This window comes from Dermacentor albipictus, chromosome 1, assembly GCF_038994185.2.
Source record: "Dermacentor albipictus isolate Rhodes 1998 colony chromosome 1, USDA_Dalb.pri_finalv2, whole genome shotgun sequence".
Classification (NCBI taxonomy): Eukaryota; Metazoa; Arthropoda; class Arachnida; order Ixodida; family Ixodidae; genus Dermacentor; species Dermacentor albipictus.
Genome location: NC_091821.1, coordinates 331,495,477 through 331,519,868, shown reverse-complemented (window position 1 = coordinate 331,519,868; position 24,392 = coordinate 331,495,477). Strand labels below are relative to the sequence as shown.

Here is a 24,392-nt window from a genome sequence, read left to right as displayed (position 1 = left end):
TTAGGGTGAGCGTAGGCTCGATGGGTCAGAAAGTGCGTAAGGACGATAGATAGGCGACAAAACAATCTTGAAGTTACCGGTAAAGCACTCCGTGACGTCAGAGATGCGACATTGTATTGAACAGGATAATTTACTGTTTGTAGACCAAAGAGAAAAAAAAATTCAGTGTCATTCTACTCTGTGAAGTTTGATGACCAGCGAAGATGTGTATGTGGGCCCCTTAATGGCGAACTGTCCATTGCCGTGCATCAAACTCCATACGCACATAAATGGAAGGCAATGCGCGATGTTGAGCCTCGGAAGATGATGAGGCGCGGGGGGGTATACATACCCATGTATTGTTGCAAAACACGGCACGGCACCTTTTAGTAACGAATCTCGGCACGCAGAACAGACGCGTACGTCACCGCACTCCGAGGACACAGACTGCTTCACCGTAGCCAGGGCGATCGCGCGTTGGTCGACGTCCCGCAGTGCAGTAACGGTTGCGAGGTCGCTCGAAAACCACAAGCGGTCACACACAAGACAGGCCACAAATAACTGGTTCCGCGCAAACTCCCTCTGAAACCTGGCCTTTGCTTCGGTGAAACGTTCCAGGTTTGCTGGATCGCGGCCAGATTCATACACAACACAGGCCTCACAGCACACATATAATACACATATACGCTCCAACAATTATGCCTTAAGGGCAAGCCTTCATCGCAATAACAAAAAAAAAAAAAGATCGCGGCCAGATGGACGGTTCGCATTTCTTTCCGCCTTGAGGTCCTAGCAGGCAGCACGCTTAGGGGACCGCCACCACGGGAGAGCAGAAGGAAAGGAGAAGCGCTTGGAACGTCGACGAAGAGAGGGCGGTGCAAACGTAGACATGGTCGACGTGGGTCAAAGTGTAGTATCTGTTCTTATCAGCTACGGGTCCTGATACGGGCTGTATTTGGATCTAAGATATTAAACTTATTTTTCGCAACTTGACGGAGTGCTCAAAGCCTGCTTCACCTCCGTCGCGGGTCGGCCCGGTATTGCACTATCTTCGGGATCGGCCCACGTATGGGAAGAAATTCTCTGTCTACACGGCTCGATACACGCATGCAATCTTTTTCCAGAACATAGCCATATGACTTTGCTGTAAAAGAATGATACGCTACATTGTACATTGCTACGTTGCGACTTAAACGAACTATCACTGTTTAGCCTGTGTTGTGGACTTTTCTTACTGTAAAAGGACCGAAACACGTAAAATTACAGTGAACGTTGTTACCGCACCTGAACTTCAGAGGGGCTGTGATTCGGGCATGAAATTAAAGAAAGAGAACTTCGGTTATTTTTCTCGCCTCATAAATAAACCTTCTAGGTTAAGAAAATGCAAATAAAGTTTTCAAAGAGTAATCTACAGCTCTAGACGAACTTATCGTTTCTTTAGGGGTTTCATTGACGACTATTAGATGACTGTGTACGAAATTCACGTACTTAATTCTTAATTGGTTTAGTTTGCAATTAATTACATTGACGGACATAAATGCATCAGTGTTCTGTGTGGCAGAAAGTACGTTTCCTGCCAATAAACTATTTCTCTGCAGTAATGCGTATGGCAGCCATTACTTCAGCCGCAGCGAATAAAATAATATTACTTTAATAGAGTGTGCTGATGGACTGATTGGTATATGGTGCTAAGAACGATAACAGCGTGAAAAACTGGACAAAAAAGCAAGCACCGCGGTCACGCGATAGCTGGCCATCTTGAGACATGTTTATTTATGTGTGGAGGGACTTAGATTTGCAGTTAGTACAGTATTTAAAAAAAAAGCCATGATGAGTAGAATTCTGGTGAGACTGAGTCCGTATGATTCCATCACAAAAAATATATTTTGTGAGTGAGTCTGAGTGAGCTCTGATTTGCCGACCTATGCCCTTAGGTAAATCTTACATAGCAAGGACAGGCCAGTTCATACATGCAAACGAGGAAACACTACAGAACATTTGCATGAAATTTCAGTAAAACTCGGAACTTGCTAACGGATAGTTCAAACAAAGTTATAATTGCCAAATTGTATGTCACAACATACAGAATTTGCACAGCACATAAACTCCCATTATGCAATGAAGGGAAGTAAAAATAAAATTATAGCGCGTTAACTTGCAGTTCACATGTAGTTTAAAGAAGCACAGTCTACAATACATAATATCCTGCAAAGTTACACCACAGGTTGTAACACAATCACGATTAAGGCCCACTTCGCGAAATCTTAAACTGTGGCACATAGATATTTCCGCAAAACATGATTCATGCAGAACATGTTGCATCGCACGAGTAATAATCCGCAATTCTTGACGCTTCCAGAAATTCTTTTAATAGTTAAGTACACGCTTTTGCAGTTCATATGCTGCATATGGCCCCAGTATATTTTGAATTAAGAGCGATCCTTTGCCTAGAACGTCCAATTTAGCGCTTAATTGTTTTGGATATGGAGCATCAATACTGCAGCTAGAAACGAGATGCTAAATATTGTGTTCTGATTCCGAGCAGGAGTACACCACACTTATTTTAAGCAGTTTATTCTGTGTAAAGAGACACTTTGTGTACGCATTGTCTAGACGTAACGTACCTATATTAATGTTTAACGGCCGACCATTTCCAGAATATTGAATTGTGCTTTGGATCAATCCGAATAAAATAGATTTGCGACCAGCATTTTAAAATCGGATGTCTCTCGGAATTGGGACAGACAACTGACGTAAACTGTTGTGTGCATCGATATGTGAGACAGGTATTATATGTGTCTGATTTTCAAAGTGCAATCTGCACCGCGCATGATAAATTGCCAGTGAATGTGTTGCCTGGAACACCACAGTGACCAGGAATTCGGTGAAATAAAATTTCATTATGAAGGTCCCTATCGCCTTTGTATACGTCTTTCGTACTGCAGACACTAGAGCGTGATCACTTTTGGTCATGCTTGTAGAGTTATTGCTCACTAAGGACGCTTGGGAGTAGCTGAGGACGGCCCAGTTGAGTGGGCGTGTTTGTGGGCATAGGTCAAGGCAGACATATGGGGTAGAATTCAGCTTGAACTTTCTCTCTTCAAGCCATCTGTGTAAACTTAAACGTAATCTCCGAAAACATATTAGAAATGACACAGTGTTAATTGTTTCACAGCTATTTCTTGAGATTTTTAGGAGAGATGTCCGGAACATTTTTGGTTGAAACCTCTGGAGTGAATAGCAGCCATGGAGGATACTCAGCTTCTGCTGATCAAAAATTATTCTTTGGGAGACAGATCTTCACATCTAGTGAATAATTTGTAGTTATAGAGGTATGTGATGTTTCATATTAAATTCAGTAGTATATCGGCGTTAGCTTTCTCTGTCTTTTGTATATTCATCAGTTTTACATTGCATAAAACATTGAAGCAACATGTCCCTGAAACATAGTCACTTTGTGTGTGGTCAATTAGACTCGACTAACATCAGCCTCTAAAGTTATAGTCAGCTCCCTTTCTTTGTAATAACAACGCAATTGACTACTTTAATTTACTCAAGCCTTATATATTATATGCATGTGTATCCTGCTACAGTGTAAGGGAAGAACTGAAGGGTCGGTTATTTTTAAACGTGAGCACACACATCTGCATGTGATCGCTCGATGCACCTGAGCAAGCTTTCATCTTCTGTTCCACATATGTCATCGCAAACGCACACCCACGCAGAGAGAGAGAGAGAGAGAGAGAGAGAAGCGCATATAATTCTTATGCCTCGCAACAAACAGAATAACGTAGACAAGTGACACCGCGACAGTTCTTCGTGCAGATGTATCCTTTCAAGCCTCGCTCGCGAATCGAGCCTGCGCCGTCAACAATACGCTCTGTCCTTATTTCGAGCGTCACTTCAAAAGGCTCGCAGGCGGACAACCTCAGACACGTGGAAAGCGCCAGTACGCGGAGAGCGGACGACACAGCTCATATCATCTCTGCGCGCCCCGTCATTTCAAAAGACGTGCACGAGCTTCCGCGGGGGGAACAAAAGCTCGCCGCTCCGAACAACCTCCCCCCCCCTCCCCCTCCCCCCGTGCGCAAAAAGACAAACGCAAGGTCACCAGCTGCGCCGACGTCACCCGTCGCCCCATCCGTCAGCGGCCGCTGCCGGACGTTGGCGAGCAGCCATTGTTTCCGCAGAAGAGGACCATTGTGCGCGCCGCGACCTGTCTACTAATTCGATATAGAACGACCACCGGATCCCAACATAGCACGCAGGACCTTTCGCGGGCTGCACAGACGACGCCGCTCGTTCCGCGAGGACAGCCGATTCGTCAAAGCGCCGGAGATGCAAGATCCGACGGTTCCGCTCGCCTGCACTGCAGCGCAGCTGCGAAATGCCAAGCAATGCACCACGCCACGTGCTAAGGAAATCTTGACAGCGGGCTACACTTAAAGAGACACATTGAATAGGCCAGTTAATTTTTCAAGACTATTTTCATTCGTTAAGGTTGGTTATTGTTGGACAAAATAAATGCCAATGTTCTCTTTCCCGAATTTTGTGTCATAGTGACCTCTTGGATTTCTAAGTATACTTTTTTGTATTTATGCACTCTTCGTGGAGGATAAGTTCTCGAAACTTGCTTTGTTGAGCCTTTTGCTTATAGAGAATCAAATGCTATCATTATTTATAGGTAAACAATTAATTAGACCTGAGAGGACGTTGTTATAATGCTTCACGCCAAGGCAAGTTGGTGCAGGAACTTCACTTTAACTCGCCACGTGTTTTCGGCTGTATATATTTTACAGCGATGTTGTTTGGGGCTTGGGTTCCCTGCATTTCTCGCGTCCGTGAACAAATTTGTGTGAGCAAAAACTGTCATGATCAGCAATGGCTCCTGCCACTGCTCGCGCGTTCGTCGTCGTCTTCTACCACAGCTGGCTCCGTTGCCGTTCATGATGCCAGCGTTCGTATACAGCAAAGATGATAACGGCATTGACCCACTGCCAGTCGGTGCGCTGTTGGGGGCGGCTCCCTCGGCCCAAGTGACGATTTTCAGTCGTTCCCCGAGCTCGGCGGCAGTCCCAAGTAAGGCCTCCCTGGTAACATTGGAGGGGGCTGACATAAGCGCTGTTGGGGGAGGTGAACTCCTACATGTGGATGTAGAGGATGTGGTCTTGTGTTGCCAATGCGTTCATGTTACAATTTTGATATATGGGGTTACGTTCCCCATTGGGGATACGCCAGTCTGCGCGGACTGAGAAAAGAGTCTGTCTTAAGCTGGCGAAGGACGGTGGCCCACGCTCTGGTAAGGTCCCGATGAGGAGCCGGATAAGTGTGCCTCATATTTTTAATGCAAGTTTGTGATTTCATTATGTGTGGTCATTGCCGCATCGGGAGAATCCGTCTCGGAGAGGCGCGCCTCGCGGTTTGTTGACCTTCGGACGATGTGGTGCGCCTCCTCGTTCCCAGGATTTCCGGAGTGGGCGGGGACCCATACTAGATTGATAAATCTGTCCGCTTGATAGAAAGCGTTGTAAAATTTTTTTAGGATTTGTTACCTAGTTTTATTAACAGTGCCTTTGCTATAATATCACATCGCGCTTTTTGAATCGCTCACGATTGTATGAACGAGGTCATTCGTAATGGCTATGGAGCGATCGCAGTCTCTTCCGCCTCAGGGGCGGAAAAGGCCTCGATCCTGGCCGCATTTAAAATGCGGCCACTCTCAGTCACTACGCTCACAACGTACTTTCGGTTACCCTACACCGCGTCCACATAGGCAACAGAGTGGTCGCCCTTATGTTTATCCAACTGTTTTGCCCTTACCGTATGACGATTGTCGTGCCTTCCTGGGAGCATGTCTTTAGGAATAGGTCTAATGATCAGTTGTCGTTTTGTGATTTGTGGCAAGGGGGTTTCATCCCACAGAGGTGATTGTGGGATTCAGCCCCAGCTTGTACAGAATGTACCTGCCGGCCCGTGCACCGGACAGACGGAAAATCTGTGCCGTTTTGTGCGCCTCCATCAGTTCTTCTATAGAGTTGTGTATTCCCAATCTCTCTGCTTACAGTAAACCACATCATTATGTCATGTCCACACACTGAAGCACAAAAGCGGAAACGTTTCAACCATTTGTATCACTTGCACATACTTTTAAACCCTGCCTTAATATTGGGCAATGAGCCGCTAGTGCCATTAACTAACTTGTTCAAGTTTTTAGATGAAACTGGGTATTTACATCGACTTTAAGGTAACGCAGCTAAAGCTGCCTTAACATTGGAACTTCTACTGTCCTGTGAGTGGCGCAGCATGGCCTTAGTCGCTTTTGCGCCATTAAACTCGAATTAACTAACAATTCCCAATCTCATTAGTTTGTCTGAATTGGTATACTTGGGTAGCTCCAACGCTGTTCTGTGTGGTAGACGGATTAAGGCGTTAATTTTGTCCCTATCCGCTCGCCTTGGGTGGCAGTAAGGGAGGGAGCACACTATGCAACTAATCAGAAAGGCCTGAATCAGCCGCATAGGTCCCCCTCCTTCATGCCTGTGTGCCATGATGCGATTCTTTTTGTTACTGCGCACATTTGTGGGATCGCGGATTGCAGCCCGGCTATAGCCTGTGCGTTGCGGGTGTTGTGCTGTATGAGCATTCTCAGCACCCGGATGGTTAGCGCAGGCGGGACCGGGAAATATTCCACTCGAACTCCTATTGTGGAGGCCTGCTGTTGGTTTTCTGTTGTGTCTGTTCTCTTTCTGATTATTAGCAGTTCAGATTTCTGGATAGAGCATGTTAACCCATTTAGTTTATCGTAGTCGTCCGCAGCCTTTTACAGTGCTTCTGATATCTTGCCATCTGAGCCAGTGCTTGTCCAGATTGTTATGTCGTCTCCATGTATTGGAATGGCTAACGTGGGGTATTGCATCTAGGAAGGGTTGCAAGTTTCTCATGGCAATGTTAAATAGGAAAAGGTGAGAAAACTGCTCTTTGGGGCATTACTCATTTTTTTAAGGTGAAGCGTTCGCTCTTGAGGTCGTCCAGATGAATATCTGCAGTTCTATCCCTGAGGAAGATTGAGATATATGTGAAACTGCGTTTCCCCATGTTCACCTGGTTCAGGTTAGTTAGGATTGAACGATGCGTAACACTGTCAAAGGCCTTGCTTACATCGAGCGCTAGTATGGTCCTTGTGGCTCTTATAGGGTCTGGCTGCAGGACGTCGCGTTGCAATAGCCACATTATGTCCAGCGTGGGAAGATTGGGCCTAAAACCCACCATCGTGTGAGGAAATAGGCCCTCCGTCTCAGCGTAGTCATTGAGCCTTCTGAGTATAACATGCTCCATGACTTTTCCTAAGCAAGAGGTCAAGGAAAGTGGTCTGAAGTTTCCTAACTCGAGCTTTTTGCCCGGTTTGGGTATAAAAATTACTTTTGCGTGCTTCCTCTGAGAGGGATGGTGCCAGGTTTCCAATGAGTGTTGAAGAGCTTTACAATTTCTATGACTGAATGATCATCTAGGTTTCTGAGCATCTTATTTGTGACCCCGTCTTTACCGGCCGCAGCTGTTGTTTTTATGCTTTCAGGAACAGCTCAGACTTCAGCCTCCTCAACGTCTTTATCGAGGGCTTCATTTTCTTACCCTGTGTAGGTATTCAAGACTGGGAAGTTTTTGCCAATGTTGAAGTAGCAATCGTTTAACTCTTTATCAGAGTGTCGACATCCCCGTTTTTCTGCGAAGCATACTTGGTTTGATTAGGGTCGATTAAGTGCCCAAGCAGGAACCACGTGTTTTTGTTGCCCAACTGTCCGTTCATTTAATCGCAAAGCTGATACCAATGTTCCTGACTTAGGAACTGGAAATGCTGTTCAATTTCCCTTTCTAATTGGACAAGCTTCTTGTGAATGCTTTTGTTATGCTTTTGTGACGATCATCGGTTTTGTAGGTTCTTCTGTGATTCCCATAAGTGAATTAGCCTCGAGTCCGGAGTGGGGTCGTCGTCTTCCATTTCCGTCTCTATGGTTGCATTATTGGCGTCTTGGAGTATGGTTCCGACCCATTCTTCGAGATCTTCGAGGTTAGTGATGGGTGCGGGAGTTCGATGAACGTGAGCATGACGAAAAGCGTCCCACCTGGTATGCAGGATAGTAAGTTTACGTTTCCTGTAGCCCTTTAGAAAGGCCCTGACAGAATGTAGTGATCGCTTCCCACGTTCATTTCAGTGTTGTCCCATATGGTTTTTGCGATGTTTATGACGAAGGGTAGGTCGGGGGACGTATTTCGACTCACACTGTTTCCAGTGCGTGTCGGGCACCCCAGATCGTATATAAGGGTGAAACCATAGCCTTGTGCCGTTTCCCATGTAATGTCGCCTTTATTTTCACCCTTTGGGTAGCCCCAGTCTGAGTTCCGGGTGTTAAAATCACCCAGTACTAGGAGTGGTACTTTATCGGCGTACTTATCGGCTTTGATCATCAATTTGGATGCGGATGGACTTTTGTCTTTAGTGAGGGCTATGCAAATTTAGAACGAAAAGAGATTGATCGGCCCGTTTATTAGGTATAATTTCAATGGATATGTACGCCACCTCCTCACATTCCAAGTCTATTTGAATTGCAGTCGGTGCGGTGATTTCGGTCTCAAATTCGTTGCCTCAATAGATCGTTCGCGCCTTGGTCATCGTCTTCTTCCACAGCTGGCTCCGATGCCGCTCATCATGCTAGCGTTTCCATACTGCCCTTCCCTCTGCGAAGGCGCTGGCGTCACATGGCCCACTGCCAGTCGGTGCGGTGATTTCGGTCTCAACTTCTTTGCCTCAATATGTTACTAAATGAAAGCACGAATGTATATAACGAATGTATGACACGAATCAACACGGAAGTATAAGAATAAATGTGTGTGCGTACCTTTTGTCACGATGACCACAGATCAAGGCAATAAATGTGTTCGTACCTTTGTTCAAAAAATTTTGTGTCACCTCTTTGTCGTGTGTTGCACAGCTTCGCTGGCCATCCATCTTCACAGAGTGGATTGTTCATGATTTTAATTGCTGTTGCTTTTTCGCGCTCTTTACATCTTGGTAAGAATATAGCCGCTTTGGTATTACTCTAATATGGTTTAGTAAAAGAAAAGAAAGCTGTGACTAACACTACTCTTTACTGTCCCATCAAAGTTGTGGGCTAGTATTACGAAACTAGACTGGCAGGGAACAAGCGAGCACATTTCATAGTGCGCAACTACCAACTGCTTGTTATAGCAAGAAAGATGCTGGCGATACCTATATGCGTACGAAACAATACATTAGTAGGTGTGTTGATGTAGTTATTGCGCAGTCTGAGCCAAGTCGAATGATACTTTTCCTTCCGGGTTGCGTCTTATAGTCTATGAACATTTCAGCGCTCTCCTAAAACAGAACACCTGAATTTTCGTGCGCTTTCCTAGACTAGAGCCTCCTTGTTTTGTTTTTCATTCCTTTCTGGTTTCTCTCATTGTCCTACCCTACGCGTGTGCAGTGGAGTTATGACTTTATCTAGTAACATAACAAGCAACATATATCGGCGGACGTAGTCTGTGCTACATCTTAAACCAAGCAAGCCGATAGTTTCACCAAACCAGGCATGTCGAAAATTTGCCGGTGTGTATGCGAGCAACTGTTGCATGAAATTAGCAGCGATCGGTCCGTTAAGAACACGTTCGCCTAAATATCTTCCATAGTGAATGTGGGGTTATTGTCACCGAGCTTATAGCAGCCGCGGAGTTCCTTTCAGCAGCTCGTTCCACTATTTTACAATCGTATTCTTTGTTATTCACTTACGAGGACCTCGCAGCCAAGCAACGGAGTTTAGAAATGTGCAATGAGGTTAAGACGAAAAAGTAAGATTAATGCGCAGGAGGTAAAACGACTCCCAGAGTAGGGCTGTCAGCCCATTTTCATTTTCCCTTCCGAGCAGCGTTGCGCTATACAGAGTAAAACAAACCGAAAATTGACCACTTTCGCTAAAGGAATTGGAGAGTCAGTTAACGCGGCTGAAATCCGTCTGGGGCAAAAAAAAAAAGCTGCAGGGACCAATTTCTCAGCACACTTGTCACGAGCGAAACAGGAAATAAAAAAACAAGTAGGAGACCAGATGGTTGCAGAAGAAAAAAGAGAATCATCAAGATGCCTAGTAAAAAAGAAAACGGAAAGAGTTACAGAGAGAGTGAAGTTTAAAGATCTGGTGAGGCTAAGATTGAGGGGAAGAAAAAGGGGGGGGGGAAAGGAGAGAGACAGGTCCTCTAGCAGTTGCCTACAGCACGTGTCCGACTACAGCCTCTATACACAGCTCGACATTCGCACCACGCATGCGTATAGAGATGACACCGCGTCGCAGATGGCCGCGCGGCGGCGCAAATTCTGGACTTAAGCCTGCCGGCTCACCGCACGCGCGCGCGGACCGGCCTCATCTCGAGAGAAGTTAACGCCGACGCGGCTGTTCCCCTCCACCCCTCATTCGCTGTCTCACTCTCTAACGCATATTTTTTTCTCAGCCTCTCGCACCCCAGCGCGACCCGACAGGATAGCTGGACCTGCAGAGCGTCGAAAGCTGGGCGAGCATGCACGCTGAGAAGGCCCCCCCACCGCAGACCCCGGCCGAAGCACCGTTCGCCGTCGCAGTGCACACTCCCGCTGAGCCGGCCTGCACGTCGGGCCCGTCTCTCGCGCACGGCGGACTCGGGGCACGGCTCGCACTGGCACTCTCGCCGATGAGACCCCCGGCTCGGGCCGCGAGCGAGCCTCCGAACGGAGGGGGGGAACCGCCGCTAACCCGGAGGACACATAATCCTCGGCGCGCGCGCGCGCCCTGAACCCTGCCTAATCCGCGCTATTTGCATCCCATTCAAAAACCCCGAGAGGTCGCCACCGACAACCACCGTCCCGTAACGCGCCCCCCCCCCCCTCCCCCCAGCTCGGTCCCCGCTTCTGCGCTGCCCCCGCTGTTTCCATCGGGGCAGGATGTGCGGGGGCCACAGCGCTGCGTGTGCTGCGAGAGCGAGACCGGCGCGAGCGCTAGCACGCTAATTGATTGACCCCTTGTTCTTCCAGTGCACCCTCCGTCTCCTCTCTAGCATTGCTTCGCATTCTTGGCTGACGGCGCACGCGAAGAGCGGAGTGGACGGTGTGCGCTCGGCGGTGCTGGAAGGTCGCATTAGAACCGTCGGTACTGGTATAAGTGGTTGCGATTGAAAGCGCCTTTTAAGATTAAGGCCGCCCCGTTAGTGACGTCAGAGCACACCCTGGAGGGCCATATGTCTCAAGAATGCCCAGTGGCGTGTGCGAAGGTGTGAGTTGTGCGACGATCGAACGAGGTGCGATTTTGACACGGCGCGTTTGAGCTTATGTGTACGCAGACAGAGGCAGACAAACTAAAAACAAACAGACCAATTACGTTCCAGAGGTATATAATACGTCCCCTGAACTCAAAATGCACGAGCATTGGGCTAAGGCATTGCGTAGTTTTCACGTGATTTTTTGAATCACGTGATATTTAAGTGTCCCTGAAAAAAAAGAAAGGAAAAGAAACACATGTTACTTTATGAAACAGTGACGATGTTGCTCGCCAATAATGATAATGTTTATGTAATACAACGTTTTGATATGGACAACAATATCGCTGTTCTTGACTTGCACCTCGCAGTGACGGCTTAGTATAACTACATTGGTGCAAGGAGGGTCCAGTGACAGTGTACGCCACAATCAAAACGGGCGTGCAGACCTTCTGTGTTCCCTCCTCCGCTATGCCGAAAGGCAGAGCATAGTGGAACCTGCAGAAATACGAAGTTAGCAAGAAGCAGGTCAAAAAGTGAAGAACAAATGTTGCGCCGCTCCAGTGTCGAGGTCCAGAGCGAGAACGCAGGACTCCCTCGGCCGTACATATCCCCACGTTTACTGTCCCCGACAAGAGAGTCACCGGCTTCCCGCGGCCTGCGCTTAGGCTTCATCCCGTGGCTCCTGCGTTGGCACAGCGAGTTACAGTAGCGGAGCAACCGCACCGACGTGCAGTGGCATGAAGAGGGGGGAGGTGCACTTGCTGTTCTTTCTGGTGGTCGGGACCACCACTTGAGCGGGCTGGAAGCAGAGGCGCGATGGAGGAGGGGAGACGACGGGAAAGAAGGATCGAGGGAGGGGATTTCTAACTCGATCGGGATTACCGGATTGCAGAGTTTGGCCTTTTAATCGGCCCCGCGTGACCGGAATCAATCGCTAGGGGGACGCATTTTGATGGGTCTGCGTGCGTCTGTCGGAGGGTGGGTCGTGTCGTGCCACAGCTGAGCCCTTGCTGGCACGCGAGAGACGAGATTGAAGGGCCGTGCCAGAGAGAGGGAGAGACGCCGACGGCCCTCAACGCAGGGCCAACGCTCGGACCTGTGACAGACGCGAACCGCGTGCTTATAAGGCGACCAGACAAATGTGACAGAAATGAAATCATCAATGGGTGTTGCGAACGGTATTTATTGGCGTTCATGCGGTAGTCAGTGAAGCAATGTTGTGCTGATATGTCCTATCAAGAAATGTTTTGACTGGCCACGCTAAAGAAAAACAAGTAAAGGATATATATATCTGACGGCAATGCCTGCGTCGCCTATTATGTCGTTGGCTTTGGGTAATATACTGTGGAACTAAACGCCGGTATATTATTTTACCTGTTCTTGCCGTATGGAATGTTCATAGCCTTCTAATATTCTTAACAATGTTACAAAATGCCTCAGTGCTTCAGGCTCAACTCCACGCACCATTGTGCATTAGATTCATGGACTCATTCTTAATGACGTCTCACTGTGCCCTCGCTTCATCCTATTTTTCGTTTTGTTACTTGCCTCAACTACAGTGATTGTGCCGTACGAGGTGTAAAGCTGAAATAATGTGACCCCGTTCCCGTTCCCATTCTAAGTCAATTACTATGTACGCGCCAAAGGAGATACAGCCTCAAGAAAGAGAGAGAGAGAGAGAGAGAGAGAGCGAGAGAGAGAGAGAGAGAGAGGGGGGATGGCTCTTTAATGATTCCGGAAGAGGCTTGCCTGGCGGCATGCCTAACATGCTACTCCAGGTGGATAGGCTAAAATATTAAATGACGAGCACAGTTCACAACAAAGATACCCCAGATACGCAAAACACTAACACCGTGAAAGCGAATCAGCGGGACAGGCGCGCGGGATATTTTCTGCAGGAACTTCCCCGGGCCTTTCCCTTCGCATCTTTGCCACGCCGGTGATCACGTTATACCCGACACGCCCAGCCGTGCCATAATTGCGATGCATGCCATACGCCACACGCGTGCCTGCAACGACCGAAGGAGGGAGGGCGGCGTTTGCGAATGGCGCCCGCGGCATCCATGCACGAGGCGTTACGAACTTGTTTACCGCACGTCGCGCGCGGTCTGCCGCTCCTCGCGCTGGTTGTACAACCTTACATAAAAGGCGGTCGAGCCCAGCTGCAGCGATGAAAGGGGAAAAAAAAGACGGGATGCAAGCTTGCGAACAGGGAAACGCGTCCTTCGCCAACCGGATTATACGACGTCACCCCTTTCAAACACGTTCGTACTTCGGCCACCCCCACCTCCGTCACGCGTGCCGTCGACCAAGCAGATGACACTGGCAACCGAGCCGATGACGTTGTAGGCGACGTGAATTGTGACGTGTACAGGCGCACGTTTGTGAGTATAGGGCCGCTGACGTAGTATGACGATCACGTTGGCGGTCTTCCGAGACCTGCCGATTACACAAGGGCGTGAAAGTTAGATGACATAATATTGTAGCACTTATTTTATAGCGTGCGGCTGAGATAACCGTTGACAGCCAGTGTTTGAGTGATGACGCAGAGCTCGCGGGAAAAAAAAAAGAAACGCGATGACAACTGTCGGGTGCGGTAACTCACGTTATTTGCATCACGTTGCATTCTGCGACGAGGCAACAGCGCGTAAACAGCTGATGTCACGATCAACGCATGCTGTGGGCGGTGGCCGAGTATGACTAGTGCTGCCATGTGTTTTTCGCACGTGTTGCTATATTCAGCCAAGAAAAGGTAGCTACAACTGGCGCTAAACCTGTCGAATGAATTTTAAATAACGTAGTTTTTTCAGAACACTATAACATAAACTTACAAGGTCCCCATCATCTACCTAAACATGTCATCTTTGTTTGCCTCGTGTCCACGCAGGTGAAAAATAAATAATAAATTTACCAGCAATGCGTATAGAGCTTTTAATTTACTAATATACCTACATAACAACGGATGAGGGAAACTGTAGATATTGCGTTTCCTTCAGATCGTATTTTGTTTCAAATTTTCAGAGCCAGGCCGATCAACAAAGCACAACGTGATTTCCTTAGCACGAAAAATTAAGGCACTTGGAGCACATTACCCTTGCAAACTTTGTAGTTCTCGGTGTCCGCGAAATTAGAGCAACATTTTTCGACACGCTTGGTCGTGTGTTGTTAACATGGTGACAACACTTGCGCGATCTTTACGTGGGTCCACGGCAGGTCTTCCGGTATACCAGACACCACACGCGCGCTCCAGAGCGGCCGTGTTGGGTGAAACACGACGCTTCTGCGCCTTGATCCACATGAAAGCCTCATGGAGTGTCGATTTATTCGAAAGCTGTGAAAAAACGGAAGCGTTGCGTTCATATTCGTGTGAACGAGCCCAGCCGCTGCGAGATGCGTACCTTTTAGAGCGACAGCTTTACTACTCCGGTTACAAACCCATAAAACGCCTGGTTCCACAAGTCTGACCTTGAAGCTCAGCCAAAGTAGAAACTGGAATGCGTAGATCGCCGTCGGCGCCAAGCAGTGCCTGCGCGTTTTCCGTGGATCCCATCTCGTGCGCCACCGAGGGGTGACACCTGCAACGCTACTGGCACGATCATCAGGCCAGCTTCCTTAGACGCCTTCATTGCTACGCTAAACCATGCTATCGCTTTGAATGCTTCGCCTTCGGGTAAAACTGACAATTTTTTTTTTACACTCGATTTGCCTGATCGCACATCTGCTGCGCTCCAAGCCCCACCATACATCCTATTGCAGTTAGGTTCGGTAAATTAACTTACTGCTACTGTTGCGAACGTTCACCAGTCGAACCTCTTTAGGGAAATTGCAGAACCTGCACCGTTAATAAAATCGGTTGTGTAAAAAAAAAAGCAACTGGCATTGTTGTGGGCACAATGTGAAGCCTGATGTTAAGGCCACCATGCTGTGAATCACAAGAGCGAAGTGAACACCACCGATATGAGGACAACCGTTGCTTCGTCATGATCACTGAGCCCACACGCAGCACAGGCAGTTCGGGCTGCTTACTTGCAGTTTTTAAATGATAAGGTTAGTAATAGAAAGGCATTTTCGAAAAAAAAAACACTTCCTAACTTTGACGTCACTAAAATGTCGCCGATTTTCCTGTCTTGTCAATAAAAAAACGTCGCCGCTCACTAAATTGAAATATTTGTCGCTTAACCGTCCAGAAAGTCGCTAAATCCAACAGCAAAATCACTGAAATGGCAACACTGAACATGACGTGCACACATGGAACCGCTTACAGAAACTATATGACTTACAGAGCTCCTCACACTGTTTATGGATTCCGTGACTATATCAGATTTGGAGAAACGTTAGAAGAAATACTCATACGGTGCCGGTGCGACAGTAGAAAGCAGCAAATGTACGAAAAGAACGCCAGCCAAGGCGTGGCGCCGATTGTTAATGAGCGAGCTCCACTGGCGTTTTCTGGCGTAATGCTGGCGCATGATTGCGATGCGATGCGGGGACGATGGCCGGGACCTTCGTGATGCAATAACCGCACGAACAAACATTAATTATTGTTATATGGCACCCGCCGTGGTTGCTCAGTGGCTATGGTGTTGGGCTGCTGAGCACGAGGTCGCGGGATCGAATCCCGGCCACGGCGGCCGCATTTCGATGGGGGCTAAATGCGAAAACACCCGTGTACTTAGATTTAGGTGCACGTTAAAGAACCCCAGGTGGTCGAAATTTCCGGAGTCCTCCACTACGGCGTGCCTCATAATCAGGAAGTGGTTTTGGCACGTAAAACCCCATAATTTTAAATTGTTATATGGCAGTGACTTTGATGGTACAGTATCGATACGGACGTTGCGGTGCTGACAATGCGAACAGCGGCCGCTCTGTTTTGGTGTCTCAACTGTATACTCTTCCGAAACCAGTCCGTCAAGGTTGATAACGGCCGTTAAGAGCTGATATGGTTCGCATCATCTCACAACAGAGTGTTTTCAGGTTTGCTGTTGTCTGCCTTTGCACCACTTCATTTCATGTATAGTTCTTGTTATCTTTTGCTGTTGGTTACTTTCTGTTATCTGAGGTTATAAATGTGTGCTCTGTATATTATTTACACTATAAGTGTGTATACGTCATAAGCGTTACAAGTGTGTGCATATAATTTCAGCTCGGCATTCATTCATTATTATCATCTAGGAAGCTTTACGTGTATACGTTTGGCTTTGTGATGACTCTCACTGTACTGGATTTCTGTTTCTGCCCACCTTCTATGATCTCGGAAAGATACTGGCAGTATTGAAAATAAGTAAAAAAATAAATAACTCTCCGATAAGGTTGATAAGGACAGATAAGGATCGGATAGATTGCGATAAGGTTGATACCTACGGATAATTGTTGATAAGGCTCGGTTCGGGCCCGATAAGTTGATAGCAATGAATTAGTGTTGATAAGTGTTTACACTGGTCGGATCAAGTTTCATAACACTGATAATATCTGTGCATAACATGATGAGTCCTGCGCTGTGCATGTGATAGGCTGCTTATGAATACCTTGTGTGAGTGTATGCTTGCGTGTGGGCGCGTGTACTTGTGTGCCATTGAGAAAGAAGTCGCAGTCGCCCGAAAGGCGAAGCATCGATTACGACATCAAATTAGTAGACAGCTATACGAAGTACGGATGGTAGCTTTATTGGCCGTATGAAAGTGGCAACATTCGCTTACTAACTAAATTAGCACGCGTGGTGTTACGCGCGCTCAAGCAAACATGAACGCACCTCACTAGATGAACGCGCACGCTTTCTGGCCAAACACTGGAGTGAGAAAACGGGGCGTCGCCAGCGAGTGAATTGACCTTCGCGCTGCCTCTCGCTTCAGCGCGAAATAAGCGTCGAGAACACAGCGAACACGAAGCTATCAGCACTCGACGCACTTCTTACAATGCATCGCAGATCACTTTCAAGATAGGACTCGCGCGCCCGCGCTAGAAGCAGCCGTCGCCGGGGTGTAACGCACCTATCCTCTCACCCGGGTGCCTTGAGCGCGACGAAAGACTGCGCGATTCCTTCCCGCATTCCTCCCTTGCGCGCGCGAGATAGCACTCTGTCCAACGCATCGCAGATTGCTTTCAAGATAGGGTGCTTAACCAGCCGCCGCAGGAGTAGAATTCCCCTCCCCCTGCCTCCCTCACCCCCAGTACCTTGCGCGCAACGGAAAACGTGCGCTCCCTCCCCGCTTTCCCTCCTGGCGCTCGCGAGATTGAGCCACCATCGTCGGCGCACTATCGCATGCTGACACTCGCACCTGCAGCATACTGCGCGCAGCGACAAAGTTATCGCCCTTGGTTTTTACGTGGAACATCACGGCGACATCAACACCGATGGCGACGACAGAAATGAGCCTGGATTGTCCAAATAATTTAAATAAAATTTCGCTGGAGGTCTTTGAATGGTGTTATTGTACGCGGTTGCGACATTATATTGGCCTCGAGCTCCACCACTGGAAAAGCTGGCGCCACCGTCGGCGTGACGTGCTAGGAGGGATCAAGTGGACATAGCGGCCGCGTCGGCTGCTTCGGGCGCGCCGAAGCGAGCTGAAAACGAGCTTTAATTCTCTCGTACGCTGCGGTTTTCATTTAGTGGCGAAATTTTCCCGCTTCGAGTGTCTCCTTTACAACGCTTGAAAGCACTACAATAGGTAGTGGCTGCCTTTGAAGGCGCGCGACATGGTAGGCTACTGCTCGGTGCCGCAGTGCCGGACGCACGTAACGGAGGCCGGTGTCAGCCTTATTCGCACGTAGCCGCAGGACAAGCTGGGTGAAGCTTGGCTCGCGAAACATAAAACCGGTAAACAGTCATCGGCTGCAACTCGGGTATGCAGCAAGCCAAGACGCGAGGAAGATTTCTGCTACGGCGCCCGGTCCGCGACGTTCTGAAAACGCGCACTGAGACGCTCGCCCGAGTCCGCTGCCCGACTAATGTCATGACGGTTTAGTCTATGAACTTGTGATATTATAGATACTGGCAAGTTCAGTGGAGTGGAAAGGCAGCGGTAAGAAGCACATTTAAAGAAAGCATGGCGTATGGTCATGTTTGTGTTATGAATTAATGCACTGGATTACAAAAAAGGAGCAGCGGGAAATTGCGCGCTGAGAACGCCGATAAACATACAGTACGACGCAACTCGAGAAATAGTATTGAAAGGTCAAAGAATTTAGAAGAAAAAAAAGATTGAATCGTCGCGACGGCATATCACAGTCCCGTAGGCGTCAAGTCTCTACAATGAAATTATTTTTGAACAGCTTTGATAGCGCCCACGCATCAATGGTTGCTTGCATACTGTCAAATGCTCATATTCTGCGGCCTTAAGCTCATGGCACGGCGCGAAAACGCGCGCGCGGGGAAAGCGAAACAGTGCGCGGACAAGCATGCAGACGCGCAGTCGGTCGCTGCGAATCTGCGCGATCGCTGCATTGGGGCTTCATTCTATTACGCTCCATTTAGTTATACAGACACTATAAGAACATATTTCACATAGTTTGCTCTCAGCGTTTACCTGCCTTTCACGCAAGAAGCCGGTTCGGGAGACTCCATCGCGGCGACCGCGCGCAGTGGCTTTCACTGTACGTATTCGGTAAAGAGATCGCGGCTGTAAACGATTGTGTGCTTTCAGTTTGCCAAAGATTATTATTTAGACAGTAAGAAACTTCTCTCGTTTCGGAAGTACTTACAGAAATGTCCGTGAGAGCTCGCGCGTGGTGTTTTCAGTGAGCGCTGACAGCAAAACCTATGAGGAGCGCGCCACGTGATCCCTCATACTACGCCAGCGAGGCGCTTCCGATAGAGGGCGACTCCGTAACTCCTCGCCGCCAATACTGGTGCGATGCAGCAACTGAGGCAACTGCTGCGCCGTATTACAGCGCCATGGTAGCTACTAGGCATCTCAGAATGCCAGCATGATGAGTCGGCGTCGCGCAGGCTTCGCACCTGAATTGATACACGAGATAAGACCGATAGAAACTCGTCGACAGAAACTCGTCGACGCGTTTGTTCCGCAGCAGGAACGGTAGTGTTTGTTCGCAGCACGTTTATGCCAGCAGCCGAAGTCCGCACACCGCCCTTTCTCCGCTGCAGAGCACATTGAGCCGATTACGAACGTGCGTACGCAAACGCACTGCAGGTCTCGCGTTTCTGAAGGCCTTCTAAGTTTCCACGCCCAGACCGCGCATGAACCGTCAATACCGTGGCAGCATGGAGGTGGCGCGAACACGTCTCGAGCGTCCGTATTGCCGTAAGAACAGCTTGCGTCTGTACTCGCGGACAACTTTTTGTAGCAATGAAGGGAAAGCTACGGAGACAAAGCGTGCACAAGTGAGAGCGCTTCTGAAATGAGTACCGCGCTGAAATCCATGTTTGTTTAGGCTGGGGAAGACAAAACATGAAAACCTTATTACCAACAGGTAAATAAGACAGAACACATCACTGAGTGTAAGAGAGAGAGAGAGAGAGAGAGAGAGAGAAAACATTTATTTTTATGCCAGCGTCCGGCGCTCACCCCCCCACCCCCCCCACCCCCCCGTCGGTAAGCTACCAGACCTCACCAAACACGTCTCTGACGTGCTGGATAAGCACCGGCAGGAAAATGCTAGTGGCATGGATAGTGGAGTGAGCTAGTCCGTCCATGACAATGGCTGGATGTTAGTGGGAACGGCAGAGAGGGCTGACTGCAGTTTGGGTTGAGTGTGAGGGCAATGCCATAGGCAATGCTCTAGGGACGGATATTACATGCAGTTCGTGCATATTGGTGGCCCAGGTAGACCTTGAATATAGTGACGGAAAAGAGGAGTCACTATTAAGTTTGTTTGCAGTATTCGGAGAATAGCGCTGTCTTCTCGCGATAGGTTAGCAGGAGGAGTAATAAAGGCGACGGAATTGGCGCGAAGTTCCTTTAGAAGTGATGTGCGCTCCTTGTGCAAAGTCTTTCTGTGTTCCCTTGGGCTAAATTCGAATGGCCATAGACACGGAAAACCCGCAAAACTAACTACGCGGGTGAGCTCATGAGCTCGGGAGTTGATTAGTTACTACTATGTGCTAAGATTTTGTTGGAGAACACTTAAGGCGAATACCGTTAACGTATTCGTGAATGGTATCTAAGCCTGACTGGATGGCGTGCTCCTGTTCTCCTAGGGGCCCCTTGCAACACCATATAATAATATCGTCTGCATACATATTGTGTTCGAGTAGTGCGATGGAAGAGAGCCGGGCAGGCAGATCGAGCAAAGCGATATTGAAGAGAGTGGATGATAGGATTGAGCCTTGAGGGACTCCTATACTAAGAGGGTATGGCGCTGAAAGCTCTCCACTAATTTGAATTTTTATAGAGCGACCGGTAATAAAATCTTTAATATAATTGCAGAGGCAGGCACCGGTTCGTAAGGTCAAGAGGTTCTTGAGGATAGCGGAGTGTTTCACATAGTCGAACGTCTTGTGTTCCTACACCTGCGATTACTCTGGTTTGCACGAGACTGTGATCTTTATACACATCTTCTGAGATACGAAGCATGGTATCCTGAGTGCTAACATGTGACCTACAGCCTGTCATTGTGTAAGGAAAAGTACTGCTGTTTCCTAAGTGCCTGTTGAGACGGTTAAGGGCCATGCGTTCCATCAGTTTGCTTACACACGACGTTAAAGATGTTGGACGTAGGTTCGTGATACAGTTGGCCTGCTTGCCGGGTTTAGGGACTGGTATTATTATTGCCGTTTTCCCCTCCTCTGGAAGGATTCCAGATTCCCAAATATTGTTGATGTGTTTTAAAAGTTGCCCTAACTGAGGAGAGGGTAAGTTACGAAGTGTATTATGAGTAATCCCATCTTTTCCAGGCGTTGTGTTTCGTTTCAGGGAAGAGAGAGCCGTATGTAGCTCAACTAAAGTTAACAGGCTGTTTATGCCTGTTGTACTCTCTTCGAGTGACTCAGTTGGGTAATCCGGAAGTTGTCCTGGATTTTGTTCCAAGGGATAGAACATCTGACGAATTTCATCAGATATTTCTTCGCGTGTCTGGCCAGAGTTCATTATTATCTTGTCCGTGGTGTGTCGTGGTTTTCCTTGGCCCAAAAGTGATCTTAAGCTATTCCACACTCTCGCAGTATGTAGGCGGCCGTTGAGCTTGTCACATGTTTCTAACCAGTTTTCGGTGCAAAGTTTTTGCGCGTATTCTTGTGCTTCTAATGTTATTTGCTCAATAAGTTAGCGAAGGCCATGATTCTGTTTATGTTTCTTCCAATTCTGCACTATCCTGTGTCTTTTATCCCATATGTTAAGCAGATGAGAGTCTATGTGGGGGTTTTCAGGAGTACGCGCAATATCTTTGGTGTATTTTTTCCTCGTCTCGCTAATATTCTTCACCCATGAATGTAGGTCCGGCTCTTCGTCGGCCCTGTCTAGGTCTAATCGGAATCGATGCCAGTCAGTAAGTTGTGTATTGAAAGCTGCATTAGCAAGACGATCCTTAGAGTGAGGAATGCTTAGAGTAACTTCAACGATGTAATGGTCACTTCCAAGATTTTCGTGAAGATTTGCCCAAGTTACATTCCCAATTACGCGATACCAGCTTAAGTCGGGGTTAGAGTCACGTTCGACACTGTTTCATTGGCGCGTGGGCTCGGTTGTATCATTAAGGAACGTATACTTGTTATCTTGCATTTTTCTTTCGAGACGCTGCCCTGCTTTCGTTGTGCGCTGGTAGCCCCATGATATGTTATGTGTACTGAAATCCCCAGCTATAATGATGTCTTTGTCCTTATGTAGCTTTGTGTACGTGTCCAACCATTTCAGAGAACGACAGTCGAGCCTTGGGGCCCAGAATGTTTTGATAATTAGAACGTCACGGCTGCCGAAGCGGCATCGGACAATAACGTGCTCCTGAGTCAAATTGTTTATGGAATCAGTATCGATTTGTATAGCTGGAATATGTTTGGCCACGTATGTTACAGTGGTAATGGGAATCCTCACACTCTGTGGAGCTATTTTGTCTCGATTTAGTAATACTTCCTTGGGTCAAGTGTTCGTATCCCGATAATGATATAAGTCAGCAAGCATCTTGAATTAAAAGGATATCTGGTTTTTGCGCTTCTCGGTAGATGAATTGTAAGAGAGCCATCTTCCTTCGAAGGCTCCAGCAATCCCATTGCCATGTTACTAGATGTCGATTAGGACTTTCCGTATCACAGATTTGCCGAGCCGAAGGGCTCATCGACCTTGGACTGTGTGGATGTCTGTGCACGTGCGAATATTTGCGCGCTGGCAACTAGCTGTTGAACGACGACATCAGTGCGTGCAATTTTTTTGTTTCAGATATTGCATTTCAGCCTGTATCGTGCGAATCACTGCAACCTCATTCGTGAGCCTGTCTGTTTTAGCCGTTAAAACCTGGACCACTCGTTCAAGGCGCTGCATGCTTGTGTGGTCCTGCATGTGCGATGGTGTTGTAGATAATGTCATAGGGCTCTGAAGAGCTTGAGAGTACGAATAATGAAGAACTGGAGTCCGTAAAACAGAACGGGCTGACTGTGAAGTGTTACGTGAGGGTTGGGAGGAATCAGTAGGTAGGTTTGGACGGACTGGCTCAGCGATATCAGAGGCTAGCTGGCTCTTGTCATTTTTGGGACGTTTCGGCTTCGGAGTGGTAGATCGCTTGGCGGCCTTGGACGGCGTGCTTCCATTTGGATATTTTTTTCTGATGGTTTGGTTGGCACTGCGTCTGCGGCTGCGACCGCGACTCCGGCTGCGACTCGTCTGGCGAAGCACGGCAAACCGGTTGGGAGTAGCGATGGAGGTGTCTGCGGCCTTGTTGTTTATGGTGACTCTTGTGTCCTGTGGACGGGGACGGTGTGTCCCCTGTGGGAATTCAGGGAAATCTGACGTATACTGGAAGGGCTTCGTGTTGCGTATCCGTCGGCGACGGTGCTTGGATGCCTGCGAACGCGCCGCGCGGTCTCTCTTTTCTTGATGGACAGTCTTTCGAAGTTAGCGAATGTTCACCGCCGCAATTATGGCAGTATAGGGGAAGCACTCATGGGGGGAGGGGGTTATGCTTAGCGCACTGGGAAATGTTCTACTGCATTAATGGCACATGCAATAAATACGTAGAACGATTTGGGCATACGTCGGTGGCGTGACCGAGCGTGAAGCAGTGCGAGCACAGCGAACTTCTTTGTCGAAATGTGTAGAGGCGCTGGACAACGCGATTAATAAGGGCAAATCTGGGTAAACGTGGACCATCCACGAGCCTAGCCGGTGAATTGTCAGAAGTTTCGCTTGTTCTACTTCCACAATACTCTGCAGCTCTCCGTCGGAGACCGAGGTGGGTATTCCATGTATTATGCCGCGTGCGTTCATAGGATCATTGGCCACGTAGGTGTTTGTCTCGTAAGCTGCATCGTTGATAGCGATGCTCTTGAGTTCCGCGAGCTTGTCGGCAGCAGATCGACGATAGGTGTCAACGGCCACCAGGTTTTGTGTAGTGCGGATTTTGAAGTACGTGTCGCTGCGTTCCACTGTGTTGAGTCCTGCCGCCGTGCGGATAGCGTTGCCGAGGGTACCGACGTCGATTGCGGCAAGGTTCAGCAATGCCTCGAATTTACGAATCACAGTGGTGGCTTGTTGCTGGCGCCGCGTTGACCCTATACGGTGCGCCAGTGGCCAAGTGTCGTAGCGGACGCCGCTGCTTGCTCTATTTCCATGCTTCGCAAGCCCGCGGACGCGCCTGGCGTCGGTGGTGTCGAGGCGGCGTCCACTCAAGGACATCCATTAATTGCGCAGAAATGAAGAAAAGTTTGTCTCACTGGAAGGTGGGTACCTTGAGACGTCTTCCTAGCGCAAGTTTGGAGTCCTATCGAAGGTTCCGTTGATAGGGTGAAAACTTCAAGGAGCAGATGTGGATCCGTGCTGACTCGGTCATCACGTCTCGCGTCTCCTGCGCATGTGGAGTTCGCCTGTCGAGTGTAAGGGTTTGCTTATTTTTCGGCTTTTCCCTTCCGCGTCTGGGGAAACGCGAAACCGTCGCACGCGCAAGCTGCGCCGATTGAGCGCCTTTCCCGAGCAACCAAAGGCACTGTCAAACGCTGCCGAGCTACTTGACGCGGT

At 48.4% G+C, this 24,392-nt stretch overlaps 1 protein-coding gene and 1 pseudogene across 5 annotated transcripts in view; both read left to right on the top strand.

The window, feature by feature from the left end:
- LOC135909729 (vasopressin V1a receptor-like) overlaps positions 1-24,392 on the top strand; it is a 295,126-nt gene that overhangs the window by 55,847 nt on the left and 214,887 nt on the right. The gene's annotated exons all lie outside the window — the stretch shown is intronic.
- LOC135910259 (U2 spliceosomal RNA) lies at positions 869-1,050 on the top strand (annotated as a pseudogene).